This window comes from Lactuca serriola, chromosome 9 (genome assembly GCF_051521515.1).
Source record: "Lactuca serriola cultivar US96UC23 chromosome 9, Lser_US96UC23_V15, whole genome shotgun sequence".
Taxonomy (NCBI): Eukaryota; Viridiplantae; Streptophyta; class Magnoliopsida; order Asterales; family Asteraceae; genus Lactuca; species Lactuca serriola.
This window is the reverse complement of record NC_136416.1, coordinates 18,764,968-18,779,583: the sequence shown is the minus strand read 5'-3', so window position 1 is coordinate 18,779,583 and position 14,616 is coordinate 18,764,968. Positions and strand designations below refer to the sequence as shown.

General features: G+C 32.9%; 2 long non-coding RNA genes across 3 annotated transcripts; both read right to left on the bottom strand.

The window, feature by feature from the left end:
- Window positions 1–2,077: 2,077 nt before the first annotated feature.
- On the bottom strand, window positions 2,078–5,193 carry LOC145074571 (uncharacterized). Of its 2 annotated transcripts, XR_013691916.1 has the most exons (5): window positions 4,798–5,193; window positions 4,637–4,704; window positions 4,104–4,209; window positions 2,635–2,762; window positions 2,078–2,235 (listed from the first exon to the last, which is right to left on the bottom strand). It is a non-coding gene; the product is annotated as an uncharacterized LOC145074571 (long non-coding RNA). The 2 variants fall into 2 exon arrangements; XR_013691917.1 differs by lacking the exons at window positions 2,078–2,235; window positions 2,635–2,762; window positions 4,104–4,209 and adding an exon at window positions 4,222–4,469.
- A 5,647-nt stretch (window positions 5,194–10,840) lies between these two features.
- On the bottom strand, window positions 10,841–11,640 carry LOC145074400 (uncharacterized). Its single transcript, XR_013691831.1, has 2 exons — window positions 11,559–11,640; window positions 10,841–11,128 (listed from the first exon to the last, which is right to left on the bottom strand). It is a non-coding gene; the product is annotated as an uncharacterized LOC145074400 (long non-coding RNA).
- Between the last annotated feature and the right edge of the window lie 2,976 nt (window positions 11,641–14,616).

Below are 14,616 nucleotides of genomic sequence, written 5' to 3'. Positions count from 1 at the left end.
TTTAAGAATCTATTGTAGGCAGATAAATAAACTCCTCAACCACAATTTCACTAGAATGTGGGATGGATTTCCTTTGTGGGATGGGAATGGAATCCTTGATACAACTAATAAGTAGAAAAGGGTGAAGTTTATTCATTTTTATGATCCTTGATACAACTAATAAGTAGAAAAGGGTGAAGTTTATTCATTTTTCTGAAAAAAAATAATCTTTAATTTCTCTATTTTCTAATTATATTTCATTTTAGTTAACATGATGAAGAGATTAGTAGTCATGCAACAACATTTGAGGAAAGTTTTGAAAACCGTTTTTTAGATGATAAGTTCATCAATAAGTGACAGGAAGCAAATTAGAAAGATTGTGTCTATCCCACTTTGATGAGATAGAAAAATATGAGAATGATGGCTTTAGAGGTATTAAATAACACTTTGTGGTCTTAAAATGAAATAAAGATTGAAATATTATTTTGCATATCCCACTTTGATGAGACAGAAAATGATGAGAATGATGACTTTAGTGGTATGTGTGCGGTTGCTCCAATAAGCAACAAGATAACCAATTTTATTCTCCATTGGGATTTTTAGTTTTCTTCATTGCAACTTTATGATGATGACCTGCATTATGCATTTTGGTTATAGGTATCCTACATTTAACATTGTCAAGCTACTTTACATACATGGAATACCTGGTGCCTTTGTGGATTACGAGGTATGTGAATTGATTCTATTTTAGACTTCTTCAAATGAGAACAATAGTGTTATTTTAATTAAGTTTTACTTTTGAACGCATTAAAAATAAATAAATAAAGGCAAATACTTGGTTAATAATCTATCAAGATGGTTGACTTCACAATCACTCATGTCACAGAATAATCCTAGATTCAAGATTCAACAAAAACGGAAAGGTATGTTTTGATGGTTTTGACTTTGGCTATATACCTGAAGAAAAAACAAAATATTTCGGGGCAAATTTTACACAAGAAGTGCTAGTGTAGCATAACTTGATCATCCAAATATAAGTCATATATATATATATATATATATATATATATATATATATATATATATATATATATATATATGAACTTTCATCTTTGACATAATCGTACAAAGTTTTACTAAAATTAATGTTCTTTATAACTCATAAGATCATAATTTGGTCATATTTTTTTATGCGCTTCATAAGGGCAACAATGATTAAACTCCTACAATAGAAACCATTTTTTTGTCAATGTAGAATCTCCTTAACACGTTAATGAATGGCAGATACTGTTAACTTTTTTATAATTACTTGTGTTCAACCATCAAACTATCAGTATCTAAATTTTGAGTATGTTTGCTTTTGGTTTGTTTAATGGTGCACTTGAGAGTATACTGTCTATTCTCTTTCTTGTGCAATTTTAAATTTCTATTGTTGGTTCTCCCTTGAAGCACTTCCTGCTAATGGGCCGGTGTTGGACGTGCTTTGTTTGACTTGTATGGACTAATAATTTGAGATAAAAAACCAGTGCTCCTTTAATTTTTGAGTTCATGTATATTAGTTTATCAGTTTTATTATTACATGTACACCAACATTTTGAATGCCTATTAATTATGAATATGATTTTTGACTTCCAACGTATTAGTTTCCTTTCTTTTCAAATTTTAGCAATCAAGTGTCGACTATGTGAACAGAAAATTTTATGCATGAACTTTGAAGAACTGATGTGAAAATTTTATGCATAGACTATGGAATTATTTAATGAAACTACACTCTTTTGCAGGTTGTATGCTTTATCCACAGTGAATGCATCCAAAGCCAAAGCCAATAAAACAAAAAAACAATAAAAATCTGTCATGTTGTATATATGCAATTTACCCTAATATGAAGGAATAAGTAAATAGATATATAGATAGGTTAACGTGTATGTTTATTAAGTGATTGGTGTGTTTTGAAGGTAGATACATATATGCATCTTTTGAATATACTAGGAATTGGGAGGCTATGGAATACCTTCCGGCCCCTGCAAAGCGGGGGATTCTTCCTAGTTAGGATTAGTTTTATCTATTTCAAAACTTAATTGTACTTGAATCAACAATATTTAAGTCAATTTGATGTATGGTGATTCCAACTCCAACAGTAATAATACAACAAAAAACATGTGTGCCCATTCCTATAGTATAATTTTCCAAAATTTGAATTCCTTCTGGTTTCCATCTTATTGAAATAAGGGAGTGATCTTCGTATCAAATTGTGATCTGCAAAAGCCAACGAACAAATTTGAATGTATCAATATCAACAAAGCTCAGAAAAATGGCAAATTTTTGGTTGTTAAAGCAACGATGAGCATGAAAAGCCTAAAATTGCTCATAACAGTAAAAATTCTATATTTGGTCAACACATCTACATGTTTGGTGCATTTAAATAGTAATGATATTTTAGATCAATCTCATATACACAAACAATCACCAAAGTCAGATGTTTCACATATATAATACATATAAATGAATGTTTTTGGTGCATTTAAATCATCTACACTTGATGTACTTATCTCATAACAAGCACCAACAGTTCATTTAAAAAAGCTTCATGATCGGCTGTTTCGTGAAATTATAAATCAAGCAAGTTAAAAAATAGCACTATGTATTTTGTGTTACCTGGTATGTTGGTTTTCATGAAAAAGGCAACATATTTTAAATTTTTTGTCATCTGGTACAGTGAAAGGTCAATGTACTTTCATTTTGATAACCATAAACGGTAGGAAGATGATTCACTACGACAAAACCTGGAAAAAAAAGCATGGTGTCGTACTATTAGCATCGTTCTCTGCAAACATATGTTATCCATTTTATAAATATTACTAAAGTGTATCATGGTAAACAGATTAAAAGCATTTTACGTGTCTATTTTTTTAGAATAAGCTTCAATAAACACAAAAGAGAAGGATCCAAGTAAACTTCAATCTATTTATTTGTAACGACAATGGTTGACTAGGTAAGGTTAACACAAAAATGAAACATCCATGAATATTAGAATGTTGGTGAAAGGTAAGAATGATTTTTAACATGTGAAGGAATATTCTGCCTAAGCCGAAAGTGGCGAATGTATTTTGGTTTTTTGGTAAAGAAATTAAAAGAAATTGCAAAAATAAAAGGAAAAAATAGGTATAAATGGAAACTAAATTGCTATTTAGGGCATTTGACTCCTAAAAATGGAGAACACGCCTGATGGCAATGTAGTAAGGTTTCTGAAAAAGAAAAATCAAAAGAATTACAATCACTCTCAACACAATCGTGCTTTTTTTTTTCCTTTCCGCAATTAATTGCTGCAATTGTCAACCATCAGGTAACTTTTTTTTGTCTTTCTTTATGATTTAAAGATTCAATCAGTGGTTATAATTGACGAATTACTTAAAACAATTTAGAATGCATGAACACTGTTAGTTTTGAAATCTACAGTAGGTACATTCTTTACGTTTAGTTTTTTACTTTATTTAGATTATATTATAGGTTTTAGTAAAATTCCTTCTTAATCATTACAAAATAAGTTCTTTATTTCTTACCATGTACTCTCAAATGCTTCTTAAGAAGCTCGAGTTGAAATAATAAAAAGATTGTTCTTAAAAGCCCTTTTACCCACAAAAGGTTAGTTATAATGTGTTAATATCCGCTATAAAGTGTAGATTAATGGATGAAGTGATGTTTGGTTACATATATTAAAACTACTAATAAAAATCTTATAATCGTTTCCAACTTTTTTAATATTTCCATTTTAGTTTATATTCATTTTTATTCTTTAACTTTTTAATTAGTGGTGAATATAATATACCAACATTTGTGTATTAAATCCTTATTTTAAAGGTAACATATACTTAACATTTCCCAATTAAAAGGATCATCAAATTCTTAGTTAATATATTAAATTAATTTTATCATCACTTGACTCATTAGATTACAATTTTAATTTTGTTTAAGTTACTACCTGTAGTTTAAAAAACAATTAATTACCACTTAACAAGCAAAGATTATAAAATAAAAGCATAGATAATTAACACTTGAAAGCAATAAGGTGTGTAACAAAATTAATTCACTGTCGTTTTAGTAATCTTGTTGTGGAATAAATCTACCTGGACGTTATATTGTGAAGGAGAACCTGCTCATTTTCATTTTCCACAAGTCAACTGCAGAAAATCCTACGAATCAATTTTTGATGGGCTGTTTCTGTATCACCATCTTCACAAAGCGTAACAAAAATATATTTATTAATATGAAATGGGATGGAATATATTATAACTACTACTCTTATGAACATCATCTTCACTATTGTTTACACCATTAAAAAAACAACCAATAGTTATTCAACTTGTTTCAAGAAACAAACTTGATTGGAACCTGAATCTCATTCACAAATATAAAACCTTAAATGTTTTATCTTCCTAATTTTATACAATAAAAATGCTTTGAAACTACTCTTCAATACAAGTTTAGGTTTCCTGCACAAGTAAAAAAAATCTTATAATAGAACAATACAGGTACTCAATAGGAATAATAAAGTCCTCATATCATATACAGAAATCAGAAATAAGAAATGAATCAATAATCTAGAAAGAGTGTAGAACAACAAAGTAGTTAGTTGTATAATAAGTAGTATAATTTGTACCTTTAGAACCGACCTTCGTAATTCACCCATGAAACTGTGAAGCCATTCTGTAGCTTGAAATCTCCAACCTACAAAGAAGTTACAAAAACCCTAAATCAATGACACGTTCGATTACTTTGATTGAAGAGAATTGATATCAGAAAGTATAATTATATATATACCAGTCGGCGTTGTTCTTGATGCAATGACCTCCATTAACTGTAAGATTGAAGGAAACCACTCAATTACTAGTGGTGGTGCATCGATAAGCCAAACGGCGAAGCTTTGAAGCGAGTTCTTCCACCGGTGCCGATATGGAGGAATTGGAGATCGTGGCGGTGGAGAAGGTGGAGATAAGACATATATTATCATAGTAGAATGAGAGAAGGCGGTGGAAACAATTGTGTAAGCATCCGATTGGAGAGCAAAGATGGTGGAATCAAAGGAAAAACATTAAGACAACAAGTGTGAAGCAAAAATACAAACAATAACAAAAAAGACCCAAAACATAGAATGGACATTTTTTTAACATATATACATAAATAAGGGACCCATTTTGCCAACCCCTAGGAACTTTACTGTTGCTAAGAGTGGATAATATATATATATATATATATATATATATATATATATATATATATATATATATATATATATATATATATATATATATATATATATATATAAAATGACCTTTTTTTAAACTACAACTCTACAAGTGTAACAGTTTGAAGACGTATGTGTAAATTCGACTACTTTTTATTCTCTTGTATTGAATACAACATTTATGCAACTGAAGTGATATATCCTCCTAAAAATATCAGAAAAAAAATTATACTATGTTAATATTTGAATAAAAGAAAATAATTCTATATACTAACAATGTCACCTTGTGACGCCATAACTGGTTTCTTTTGTTCCAAAAGATCTTGTCGAAGCATTTGATACGCATTTCGATAATGTTCCATTGTATAGCACAGTTGCCTTACAGCCTGTCGTTTTTCCTCAGCTCCTTCTTCGATCATCTCCTGTTGCTTCTCAATCACTTTCTTTAATTCTCGACTTCGATGCCTCAACTCCTCTACAGAATTCATCGACTTTTGGATTTCCAAATGTAGTTTTTCAAGACGATCGTTCATTTCATCTATTTGATCATCTTTCAAACTCGTTTCTTCTTCAAGTTCAGAAATCCTAGAGACAATCCCTTCTCTGTCCATCTTTAACTGCTCGATTTCATCTTCCATTTCGTTGTTCCGAATTCTAATCCTTTCCAGATGCTCTTCTAAACGTCTGCATCGTTCCCATTCTTTGATGTTCTCATCTAGCTTTTTTTGTTTTGATAGTTTCCTAACCTGTTCTTGAAGCTGCAAGTTTTCTTCAGATAGTTTCAGTTTCTCACCATCAAGTTCAGAGCTGTGCTGTTTTTTATCGGATTCATGATGATTTTGGAAACGAGCATTGGAGTCGAGTTCACGCCTGAATCGTTTAACTTCTTGCTCCAATGTTTCGTCGGCCAGACGATCGTTTACCCGTGGAGTTTCAAAATCATCCATGGATTCATCTGAAAGGGGTTCCATCGATTCGTATCTATGGAGTTTGATCCTCAATTGATCGATCTCTTCTTCTAACGATCGAATCTTTTCCTTGGCGATCCGTAATTCTTCCTCATAATACGTAATTTCAGAGTTTGATCGACTCTCTTCATGTTCCATCTGAACCTTCTTAAGCTCAGTCTCCAATTCAACGATCTTATTACGCAATCGCCTGTAATTTGATGAACTCGAATAACTATGAAAAAGGGAATCATCTGAGTCCGACTCGGAATCCAATGTTGAAGTTTCATATCCTTTGTTTCCAAAGTAATCAAAATTTGGAATCTCTGATAAGCGGCGAGATAATCTGCGATCAGGAGACGTCATGGCGGAAGGTGGTTCGGAAAACACATCGAAGTTGCCTGAGTTTCGGGATCGGAGTTCCGGTGGACGGCTCCTCCTCAACTCGGCTTTGGCTTCATTGTAACGCTCGACCAATGATTTGAACATTCGGTAAAAGTCTTCGACATGAGATTGGAGTTTTGGTCTCTTTTGGCAATAGATTTCAGCTTTCTTGGCGAAAGAATCTCCTTCTTCTTCAACCAGCTTCAACATTTGTTTGATGCTTCGATCCATTTCTCGAATCAAGAATCGTTTTGTTGTTCCCCGGTTTGACATTTTGGTCATTCAGGTGTCTAAAAGGAACAATCATTTTTATGTTTGAATCGAAAAAATATATTATATACGGCTACAAGGTCCCTTAAATTGCAGAGAAATCAAGTTGAACCATGAAAATGAAACGTAAAGGTGAAGGGAGGCATGATTAGCATCGACATCTCAGGAGCAAGAAACCCTTTTGAGTTTTGATTATCAAATCTAAATTAAAATAAACCAAAAGTGTTTGTGTGGAATCGTGTTGAGGCCACCACATTTTGCTCAATGATTATCCATTTTTTTCGATAACATAAATTGCATTTGCATGCTTGCTAAAATGTTGTAGATAAACTTAACCCACCCACTTATCTTTTTTGGGATTTAATGTAATTAAATTTGAGTTTTATGAAAGTTTTAAAATTGTTACTAAAGTTATAATCATACTAATTAAGTCTCTAAACTTTCAATTTTATCACTATTTAACTACGTGTTACGACTCGACTTGGCATTGATGTGGCGTCTAGAAGCAAAATAAAACCCTCTATCTTCTCTCGTGTTGTATTTGTCTCTTTTTCTCTCATCTCATCTCCTCTTCTTCAAGAACGTTTCATCGTCTCCTCTCCTTTGGTTCAAGAAAGCCTTCATATGACTTACTCTTCTAAGCAAAGATAGAACATTGATCCCTATTGTATTTGATTTTTCCTTCTATCCATTAGAAATCAAAAGACAAATAAGTTTCAAGAACCAATTTCTAGGTACTTTTTATGTTGAATTTGTTTATGTCAAGTCAAGTTGTTTAAGTCAATCGAAAGTTGAAGCATAACAAGAATGATAAAGTATTTATTATATTACCAACGATTCAAAAGAAAATACTACACATCCCTGTTAAGTCCATTCTTCAAAAAGATCCAAAGCAAAACAACTTACAAGTTTAACACAACCATGTCCTTGCCAAAAAGATAATAAACAAAACACAAACTTCACTTCCTTCACAAAAGCCCTCTGTTTGTCAAACAATGTGTCCTTCATCACCACCCTTTGATGAAGCTCGCTGATTACAATGAACAGGACTTGAAGCTTCTCCAGATATTTATCCCTACTCCTACTAATATACAATTGTGAAATCATTTTTTGAGTGTTGTGAGGCAATCCACACTAGTATTTGGCTATTTATCCCTTCTCTTCATCAAACACTTGTGTGCATCAAGTTGAGTAGGAAATAAAAGAAACGGAGCAAATGATCATGACGTTTAAGTAATTTCGCTAGTTCATCAAAACACTTTATTTAGAACACATAGGTGCATCATCGCAACTACGTGGCAAGTGGCAACCGGAAAACTGCTCAAGTGGCTAAACAGTGACAATTAAAACTTTAAGGACTTAATCAGCGCGATTAAAACTTTAATGACCAAATGATTGACAATATTGAAACTTCCATGATAAAAAAAATCATAATTCCTAAAAAGAATTAAGGTAGCAAACTTTTACTAGGTTTACTTTTTTATATTTTGGTAGTACAAATTTCATCATACACCTCTTAGTTTGAAAAATCATTTCAAAATATTTAAAAGCTTAATTCGATTCATAATATGGATCAAAGCAACACATGTGCACATTATCCTCTCAATTTGTTGAGGCCAATGGTTTTAGCTGAAATACACCAGTTGTTATAAAGTCTATTCACATTATTGTATTTTTCTATTGCAATTTTCTTTTGCCAAAACATCATTTATCAAAATTTGTCGAGCTATTGGTTCCTTTGAATCAGAATGAGATTGATTTAATGTTTCCTAAGTTTTAAATTTTCACCTTCAAGTTTAATATACATAATATCTCAAAACAAGGCTTGTAGTTGGTATCCTTCCACTATTGACACATGATCATTCTATGATAAATTAAATGGTTAGTACATTTTACATATATTTTACCTTACAAAATAAAGACAATTGTATAAACATGTATATCCAACTTAATGGATAAGTATACCTAAATCCACTTAACAACTATCTAATGCATATAACGATTTGCTGATGGTATACAATCTCAAAAAGAACATTATGGAATATTTTGAAAGCTAATTCTTGTTTATGTCAAATGTAATGGGATATACTTTTGTTATCCCATTGTTTTTAGTGATAAAATTGGTTCAACGATCGTTCATGTCTATAGTCTTTCTTTCAAGTATAAATTAATAGCAAAATTTTATGTTTTGTCCACCAAATCAAAATGAAAAATTCTCGAATGCTTATGCTTTTCGGATTGTCTTTATTGGGTTTCTTTGGGATTTCAAGTTCCTTCAAGATTAGTAAGTTGTTTGCTTTCAAATTTTGATAGTTTGCATGATGAAATACACGGCGTTGATTGCTAAGGGTGTTCTTTTTTCAGATACAACGAACCCCACTTACAACGTTAATCTTGCACCTTTTATACAAGATCTAAGTGCATACTATTGCCTACTCAATGTAAGTTTTCTATTTCTTTCATATATTTTTTAATTTTTTTTTTCAATACATCAATTTATAGGAAGTTGTACGCATTTTAGACAGCTTTAAACACCACGCCCACTCACCTTTTTAACAAAAAATTTAATTATATTATTTGCTTAGATAAAGATAAAATACAACCCAAGTCGAATAAATAAGGTGGTGTTTCTTTTCTTTATTTCTTTTTAAGTTTTGTAAATGTAAAACATGTTCAGATAGTGATGTCTAATCGAGAAAAAATATCGTATGGACAAGGCCATTTTTTTAAATGAACAAACCATTTGAAGTAGATCAAATTTCCAAAAAACCAATTTTGTTTCTTTTCTTTATTTCCTTTTCAGTTTTGTAAATATAAAACGGCCGAATGGATACATTCCAAAAAACCAATTTTGTTTCTTTTCTTTCTTTCCTTTTAAGTTTTGTAAATATAAAACGGCCCAATGGATAATGATGTCTAATATAAATAAAATATCATATACACAAGGCCTTTTTTTTTTTTAAATGAATGATCCATAGACTAAATTACCATTTTACCTTAACATTCTAAAAAACCAATTTCACAACATTCATCAATTTTAACGTTGGAAGCTGGGAGGAAAAAGGAAGGACAAATAGATAATGGGTTAATGTATTTAAGTTGTGTTTTTTGGCTTAACCCATCAAGTCATTATGTCGATATTAAGTAAAAAAGAAACTGTTATGGATAAGTGTCCATCTTCATGTTAAAAGCTTAACCCATTATAATGTCATTAAGTCAAAACCAGTATTATATCTAAGAAAAAGTAAAGGAGATAATTGGTGGTTGTGCAGGTATCTTCGGATTGCCCGGGAAAGTTCACACTCCATGTAGGCGGATGGTTGAACATAAGTGCAAATGAGACACAAGCATTTTGTGAAGGAGGTTGTGCACAACACACTCAACAACTTCTTAAATGTGTTAAGTACGTTAAACAAAATTACGTGTTTCGAAACAAAGCCACTATCAACAACCTAAATGACACCATCAACATTGGGTGCACTCATGGTTTTAATGGGACAAGTTTGACCAGTGCCAGTGGCTCCGTGATTGCAACTGCATCATCATTTTCCGTTTTTGCCCTTTTGGCCCTCCTATTATACTAGAACTAGAAAACTTGTTTTATTTAATAAGCCGACTGTTGGTTTTATAAAACTACTATATATATAGTGAAATAAGAGGAGGTGCATCCACCAAGTAATTTGTAATGTAATGCTACTACATACCAATACTGTTATAGCATGGAAATGAGTTTTTACCTCATTTGGTGAAAAATTATGTTCCTGCCTTTCTAAATAAATAAAATTTCACGATACAAAAGTTACTAAAAGATTGTTGGAAGTTCCATATTAGCTCGAGTGATAAAGCAAAATATGTACATCTTATAAGCAAATCATAAACTGTCTACATTGTTATTCTATAGGCAAAATGGATAACATTATATGTTTCTATAAGTTTACCAGGGATTTTACCTCAGCTTTTAGCAAGTGCATAAGCAGACTCATCAACCAATAAAAAAGCATGTATGCATTATGACGTGTAATGAAGTAGCACAGGCTTCAAATCATATCTTCCGGCCATAAGAATCAAAACCAATATTTATGAATCACAAATGCATTATTTCTTTAACTAAGCAACATCAAAACACATCAACCAGAAATAGACATGAAGGCAATATAAGTCGGTAATTCTTCACAATACAATCCAACACAGACCTAAACAAAAGAAAGAAGAAGGAAACATCAATGTATGCTTACATCTGCAGCTTCATCCTTCACCTCTTCCTTCATCTCAATTTGATTTTCTTCCTCTGCCACAATTATCAAATCTGAACAATCCCTAGTTCAATGTTAAAAAAGAAAGAAAAAGAAATACAAACATACAACCTCCTTAAATAAACAGAACAGTATTATCAACATAAATCACATATGCATTGTAACATTTATAACCAATAACGTTAAAAATTAGTGTTACATCAATGTCAACAAAACGATAACTATTTATAGAAAAACTCAAACCAAGAATCGAAACGAAAAGAAAACCATACCAATTCTGAAACGATCAAAAGAAACAATCACATGATCAGTTTTATAAATACATGAAAAACAAACTTAGTCCTACGCGTGCGATAAACCCTAATCTGTAATTACAGATTCATATAAAACCTTATAATTGATTGATCACAAACCAAACGAGAAAATGGAAATCAATGAGATTACCACGGAGAAACACGAGGGAGTCGAATTGATCGAACGTACCTTCGAAAACATTTTTCGTAGCTTTTTTCAACCTAATTTACTCTGTTGCGGCTCGCTGGTCGTTAAAAAGTCTACCCCTCCGTAAAAAACAGAATCTATATCTATATTTAATAAATAAATATATATTCTTTTCTCATCATAATTTTGAAAAATTTTGCCTTGTTATTTATTTCAATTTTCATTTTCTAATATATCAACAATTTAGTTTCTATAACTTAAACGTATTATAATGACAATTAATTTAAAATTTGAAATTACGATTTCAATTTCAAATAAATTTATAATTTTTAACTTTGTATTTAATATTTTGTTATAATTAACTCGTTTAGTACAAGGGTATGACAACTAAACACATATATTTTTTTTTTGCATGTTTCTTTTTCTCATATTTTTCACTCTTTTTAAATTTCAAATTCAAATAAACTTTCCATTTAACATTTTCTTTTACTCAATCTGTATAATATACAAGTCTCACAACTAGTAAATCAATAAAACAAAGATTATTGAGATAAAAGCTCACAATTTCATACCACGTGTTTGATTTTGTGGCATGTCCAGTTTTTGGTGCGTTAATAACAGACCATAAAATTGGTTCAGTTTTTCTTTTTACCCAATTTCTACCTCTTACAGCATGTCACCAACCATTTAACAGGCCGTTTACATTCCCCACCCACCGTTCCTTTCTTCTCAGACCTCTTTGCTTCGACCTTCTTCTTCTTCTTCTTCTTCTTCTCAACATGTCAAAATATGGTCAAGGTTGAAATTCAAAAGTCAACCAAGTTGACTCAACTGAGTACGCCCAACGTATTTAACTTGTACGCTCAGCATACTCAAAGCTTGACCAAAAATCGGGATGTTGACCATATACGCGCAGCGTACCTTCTGGTACGCCCAACATGCGCGTTAGCCACCCTCTATTTCTAATAAGTGTTTGATACCTTAAGCTCTTTTGTCCAAAATTCAGATCTAGTCCTCAAATGATGTCCTTAATCATAAAATTTCCAACTTTATGATATTGAATGGCTAATAGGTGCTTAAAACCAAAAACCATAACTTCTTAACTCATTAAGACATCCTAGTCCATGCATGGGGGAAAACTAAGGACCATGATTACATTTTTATGGCTCTAAACACTCCAAAATAACTGAAAGACAGCTCAAATGAATTAGAGTAACTCATACTCAAATACGTCATGTTTACGGGACCAAAATGAACACAATCCATGGCTAATCAAGATCTAAGCAAAACTTCATCAATATAAGAGCTTTTTACCTCCAAGTGGTGTCAAATGATGATGTGTTTATGTATCTAAGGGGCTTCACTCTTCTAAGATGGTCTCCTCTTCCTTCTTCCTCCTTCAAAATCACCAAAATACACACTCAAGGCTCAAAGATGCTATAAAATGGATTAAGGTTTGTAAGGGTTGAATATGAGGTTGGAGGCTAATGAATGAAGGGATCCTTGAGAGTTGAGGATGAATAAATAGTACACAAACACTAAATATTTGGTTTTTAGGTCCATGCCAAGTACTCCCAGCGTACGCTTGGGTACGCCCAGTGTACACAAGCAACTCCCAAAAATTACAAAAATGACATGCGAAACCAAATTTGTAAACGATACTCATACCAAGGGTCAAAATGTGAAATACCTGAAAATCGAGATGTTACAATTCTCCCCCACTTGAATTAGAGTTCATCCTTGAAGTCCTTTGTTGTGAACAATTCAGGGTAATGCTCCCGTATCTCTGCCTCGGGTTCCCAAGTCTATTCAAAACCCTTCTAATGTTGCCAATGGACCTTGACCAAAGATACCACCTTGTTAAGCAAGGCATTCCAAAATAGCCACTGGAATCTCAACATAATTCAGGCGATCATTAGATATCATCTAAAGGAACAACTATTGAATCATTAGTTACACACTTTCGAAGCTGGGAGACATGGAAGGTGTTGTGGATCTTACTAAGCTCCTCAAGCAAATAAAACCAGTAAGCTACCCTATCAACCCTGGAAATCACTCGAAATGGACCAATAGACTGGGGCCCCAACTTCCCCCTCTTCTTGAAACATATTACACCCTTCCATGGTGATACCTTCAGTAGAACCATATCGTCGACCTGGAACTCCAGCTCTGATCGGCATTTATTGGCATAACTCTTATGCCGACTCTGATCCTCTTCAACCTCTGCATGATATGTTGAATAAGCTCTGGTGTCTGAAGGAATAATTTGGTCCTTCCTATAACCCTGTGACTAACCTCACCCCAGCCGACTGGGGTACGACATTTCCTCCTATAAAAAAGCTCGAATGGCGGTGCATCGATACTGGAGTATAGTTGTTGTTGTATGAAAACTCAACTAAGGGATGGTAGGAATCCCAACTCCCACTGAAATTAATCACACAGGCTCGCAACATGTCCTTAAGTGTTTGAATGGTCCGTTCACTCTGACTTTCAGTTTGCGAATGATAAGTACTGCTATAGTGTTGTCTCGTACCCAGTTCCTCATGGAATCTCTGTCATAACCGTGAAGTGAACCAACCATCCTGATTTGATATAATAGAAATCGGAACAACATGCCGAGTGACAATCTCACGCACATAAACATCGACCGATTTATCGGCCGATGAGCTCTCACGTATTGCCAAGAAATGGGCACTCTTTGTCAAAAAGTCCACTATCACCCAAATCGCATCAAACCCCTTAGTCGTTCGAGGTAACTTTATGATAAAGTCCATAGTGATTTACTGTCATTTCCACATGGGAACCTCCAAAGGCTGAAGCTCGCCATGTGACCTTTGGTGCTCGGCCTTAACCATCCGACATGTCAAGCACCTTTCAACATACCAAGTTATCTCCCTCTTCATACACGGTCACCAATAGCTAAGTCGCAAATCCCGATACATCTTGGTGGCTCCAGGGTGTATCGAAAATCTGGACTTGTGTGCCTACTCCAGCACAGTTTGTCTGATCCCACCAAAATTCAGTACCCAAACCCGACAACACCGAGTCAATAATCCACGATTGTCGATGGAAAACCTGTCAATCTCGCCCCTAATCCTCT